Here is a 5,413-nt window from a genome sequence, read left to right on the forward strand (position 1 = left end):
TTTATCCACTGCTCCACCTAGCTGCCCCTAGAGAGGAAGTGATTTACTTCAGGTCACTTTGCTTTTGTGAGTAGCAAAGCTAGGACTCAAGCCAGGCTTCCTTCTTTTTTTGGGGGGGGGGGGGAAGGGCAATGAGGGTTAAGTGACCTATGCCAGAGTTGAATAGCTAGTAAGTGTCAAGTGTCTGAGGCAGGATTTGAACTCTGGTCCTCCTGAATGCAGGGCCGGTGCTCTATCCACTGCACCACCTAGCTGCCCCCTGCCAGGTTTCCTTCTACAGACAGACCCTTCCTCCATATTACTTCTCCTCCCCAGCTCCAGATTTACAAAGTGCTTTCCTCAAAAGCATCATAAGAGGTGGGTAATGATACTATTATTAATTACATCTTTTTCAAATGAGGAAACTAAGGCTTGATGGGGAATGACTCAGGGATGACGCTTCAGGAAGGACCAAGGCTGGGAAGGATACAACCAATGGGCACCACTCAGTCCTACCCTCAAATCCCTCCTTGGCCCAGGGAAAGGTTAAAGAAAAATCAAGCAGGTGCTCATCGTCAGGCTCTCCTTCCTTCTCCATCAGTGGGATTCCAAGGAGTCAATTAACAGAGCTCAAAGAGCAGGGTCTGGGAACTGGGCTTCCCTTCCTGAAGAGGCAGATCCTCGTCTGTGAGAGACTGTGCTGTGCAAGGGGGCAGGAAGAAGCCATCGAGGTGAATTCATAGGCAGTTTTCAAAAGAAGTGCTACTATAGACAACCATGTTTAATGATGAGCCAATCACTAATAATAAGAGAAATTCACATTAAGACAACCTTGAGGGGCAGCTAGGTGGTGCAGTGGATAGAGCACCGGCCCTGGAGTCAGGAGTACCTGAGTTCAAATCCGGCCTCAGACACTTAACACTTACTAGCTGTGTGACCCTGGGCAAGTCACTTGCCTCACTTAAACCCCAATTGCCTCACTTAAAAATAAAAAAAGACAACCTTGAGGTTTTTGCCTCACATGAACAAGAGATGAAAACAGTCAATAATAGATACAACCTAACTTGACTTTTATCTTTTTGACCTTTTCAGAGACCAAGGAGGGAAATGTTTAAGAAGGAGGGTATGTTTGCTGCTGTTGGTGAGGCTGTGAAATGGTGCAAGCATTCTGGAATGATACTAGAAAAGTATTGAAACAATATTTACCCTTTGAGGTATCCAGTGTAGGCACCATTAGTCACATATATACAAACCCACACATACATACATATACATACATATGTATATATATGTATTTGTGTGTGTGTGTGTGTGTGTTCAAAAACAGAGGCAAAGGTCCAATATACAACACTTTCAGGACAGTTAAAAATGAAAGCAAGGCCAAAAAAAAATCCCCATCAATTGGTGTGAGTGTGCTGGGGAGGGGGCATGAATGGCTGAACATATTGTGGTATATAAGTGTAGTGGAATAGTAGTGAGGCATAAGAGAAGACGAATGGGAAGATTTCAGAAAAAATTTGAAGAGACTTATTTGAACTGATACAAAGTGAAGTAAGAACCAAAATGATGTACCCAATCACCACAGCACCGTGGAGGTAGACAACATTGAAAGATCATAACTGATCAATTAAGTGACCAAATTTCATTTTAGAAAACTGACAATGAAGTATTTCTACTTCTCAGCAGAGAGGTAGTGGGTTCTTGGTTCTGAAGCAGGCCTACACTGTCATACAAGGCCAATGTGTTTACTTTGGTATATGGAGGGTTCTGTTGTGGGTGGAAATTATTGAGATTTTTTTTTAACAAGATCAATTTTATAACCTGAATATTGAAGATAACACCATAAACATATTAAAATAAAGTCAGATCTGGTGCCTTTCACAGGTATGGCTAGGAAAAAACCCCACCTTAATACAACAAGGGATAGAGTGGATTACAAAAGGTAAAGTAGAACATTTTAATTACATGAAATTGAACAGCTTTTGCACTAATAAAATCAGTGCAACTAGGAGAAAAATGGAAGTCATCAATTGGGGGAAAAATAAAAAATGAGAACTTTGCATCAAATATCCCTGATCTCACACACACACACAAGCTTTTATTAAGTACCTAATATGTGCCAGGCACTGTGTTAACACATTGTTTGTTCTTCACTAATGGAGTTAGGTGCTATTATCATTCTTGTTTTATGGGCAGAAATCCAAAGGTTAAATGACTTACCCAAGGTCGAACAGCTAGTAAGTATCTCAGGGTAGATTTAAACTCAGGTCTTCTTGACTCCAAGCCTAGCTCTTTTTCCACTGTACCACCTAGCTGCCTCCAGAAAGATGTTTCTTCACTGCTGCTGGTGGGAGCTATGAATTGGGCAGACCCTTCTGGAAAGCCATTTGTAATTATGCTAAGAAAGTGACAAAAACGCCCATAATCTTTGATTCAGAGACCCTGCTATTCAGCATATACCCCAATGAAGTTACTGGCAGAGAGGTCCTAGAGGTCCTACATACCCCAGAATATTTGTAGTAGCATTTTTTTTTCAGTAGCAAAACTAAAAACAAAAATAGATGTTCATTGACTGAGGAATGGTAAACAAGTTGTAGTGCATGGATGTAATGGAATATTACTTAATGAATGGCAAATAATCCCTTAGTAAGCACCTACTATGTGCAGGGTTCTGTGAGAAGGCTAGGGGAAACAAATATAAAAGTGAGTCTCTGCCTTTGAGACACTGACATTTTAAATAGGATGATGAATATGAAGACCTGAGAAGCTAGGTAGTGGTTGTTGTTCAGTTGTGTCTGACTCTTTGTGACCTTATTTGGGGTTTTCTCAGTAAAGGTACTGAAATGGTTGGTCATTTCCTTCTCCAGCTAGTTTTACAGATGAGGAAATTGAAGCAAACAGGATTAAGCGACTTGCCTGGGGTCACACAGCTAGTAAAGTGTCTGAGGGCACATTTGAACTCAAGTCTTCCTGACTCCAAGCCCCATGTTCTATCTATTGCACAGCCTAGCTGCCCTCAAATTTTCTTGTTAGAAGTTTGGTAAGACACATAAATTTATGCAAAGTGAAATAAGCAGAACTAGCAAAACCAATGACTACAGTAATATAAATGGAAGAACAAAAAACCAAAACAAAACTGAATGCTGTGTAATTAATGATACTTAAAAAACCATATCCCTGAAAAACATCTCCTTTCCTTCTTTCCAGAGGTTGGGGATTATAGGTGAAGAACCCTACATATACTTTCAGACTCAGTTACTCTGGTGGAATTGGGTTTTTTTTTCCTTTTAAAAAATTCTTTGTTATGAGGGATGGCTTCCTGGGTGGGGGAGGGAGATATATTTGGAAATGAAGGTGATGTAAATGAATAGGGGGATAGAAACAGAAGATGAGTTCATTTGCAGAGCACAGGAGGCATCCTACTGAAGTAGAGAGAACCTTGGATTAGGAATGGGGGGAGAGGGTGTCTCATTTTGAACCTTAGCTCTGCCACTAACAGACTTGTGACCTTGGGTAAGCGTCTCTTTTCCCCTCCTTGGTCTCAGTTTCCTCAGCTGTAAAATGAAGGAGTTGGATGAGATAATCTTTAAGGTCCCTAATCACCCTGACATTCTATAATTTCTGGGTTCCTCATCCAGTAACCCTAGGCTGGGTCTATTTGTGGAAACCAAGTCCATCTGTGGAGCCAGAAGCTACTTAGAATGAAGATAAAAGATAAGCTAAAACGAAGTTCTCTTTTTACTCAAATGTCCTCTTGTTTTAGCAAATTTAGGGGAAAACAGATTCCCCCTCCCCCCCCCCACCTGGGTGGAGAAATTCATGAAGAAGGTGGGTTTGGTCAGAGAGGCTTCCTAAAGTTACCTGGTGGTGAGTTTGGAGGCGTTCAGCTATGGAGAGATTGATTGTCTTTCGATGCTGATACATTCCCACCTAGGCTGTCTTCTCACAGCCCTGCCCTACTTCTTTTCCTAATAATAACACATTTCTGTAGCACTTAAATGTTGACAAAGCACTTTTTCCACAACTCTGGGCTCTTTTCTTTCTCTAACCTCTCCACAAAGAAATCAGCCACTTGCGTGGCTTCAACAATTGATTTTATATCATGGTTCCCAACATACCCAATACTTTTTTCTGATCTCCAGGTCTGTATCTTCAGTTGCCTAGAAGACATTTTCCACCAAGATAATGGGGGTGGGCGGTGAGCAGAGTTGGGGATGAGAATGGGATAGGGTTAATGGAGAGGATAAGGATGGAATTCTTTGTTATAAATGGTGGCTCTTTGGGAAGGGAAAGGGGAGAGACAGGGAAATTTAGATGATGTAAAAACAAAAGATATAAAATTTTATTTTAAAAAAGAATAGAATTAGGGGTATGCATGGGGACAAACAGGATTGAGACAGGGATCAGATAGGGCAGGGATAGGAACTGGGATAAGGATGGAGATATGAAGAACTGAAATGGGTTTGGGGAAGAAATAGGAGGATGAAAATGGGGATTAAGGATGCAATGGGTTGAAGATGGGTTTGAGAATGGGATTAAGTCTATGTAGATTGATATTGTCAAGGGCAGGCATACAGTTGGAGATGGAATGAAGATAGGGATGATGATGGGGTTAGGGATGAGAATGAGTTGAGAATAGTTTGGAGGATGGGGTAGATGGGGAAAGGAATGGTGACAAGATTAGGTTGGGGATGTTGTTGAGAAAGGGGTTAGGAATGAGTAGGGGTTGGGGATGAGTTGAAGATTTGGGTAGGCACAGGCAGGGGTTAGGGATAGGATTGGCAAAGGGATAGTGTTGAGGATAAAGTAGGGATGAGAATGATTTGTGGATGGTGTGGGGGATGAGGTTGTGTGTAAGAATGGAATGAGACATGGCTGGGATGATGGCTATAAACACGAGAATGAGCATGAAGATTGACTAGGGTTGGAGGCCGCTTAAGACTGGAATGGGCCTAGGGATGGAGAGAGGGACCAAAAAAGTCCTGGGCTCTGGCAGAGTTTCTGAGGGAGGTCGGGAGAAGGAAGATGCCTAGGCTGAATGGGGGGAGGGCAGTGATGCAGCAGTGTTCCCAAAGTACCTGTGCTGTATGCTTGACCGTGTAGTGTCACTGGAAGGAGATCAGTGACGGGGACAAGAGGGTTGGCACGTGGTGGGGCTGGGGGTCAGGAGTCTGGACCGGAAGAAGGCCTTCGAGAGTGGGGGGGGTAGGGGGCGTGACTTGTCCTCCTCCCTCCCACCGGGTCCCGTTTAGGTAGAGCCTGGCGCTAGGACCGAGCGGAGTTGGGGCCGGGCGGAGCATCGCGCCCCCCACCCTCCTGCCTCTCCTTCCCCCCTCCCCCTCCCCTCCCTGCCCAGCTCTCTCTCTCCCTCCCCTCCTTCCCCTCCCTCCTTCCTTCTCTCCCCTCCCCTCCCCTCCCCTCCTCTCCCCTCCCC

Source organism: Dromiciops gliroides, chromosome 2 (assembly GCF_019393635.1).
Source record: "Dromiciops gliroides isolate mDroGli1 chromosome 2, mDroGli1.pri, whole genome shotgun sequence".
Classification (NCBI taxonomy): Eukaryota; Metazoa; Chordata; class Mammalia; order Microbiotheria; family Microbiotheriidae; genus Dromiciops; species Dromiciops gliroides.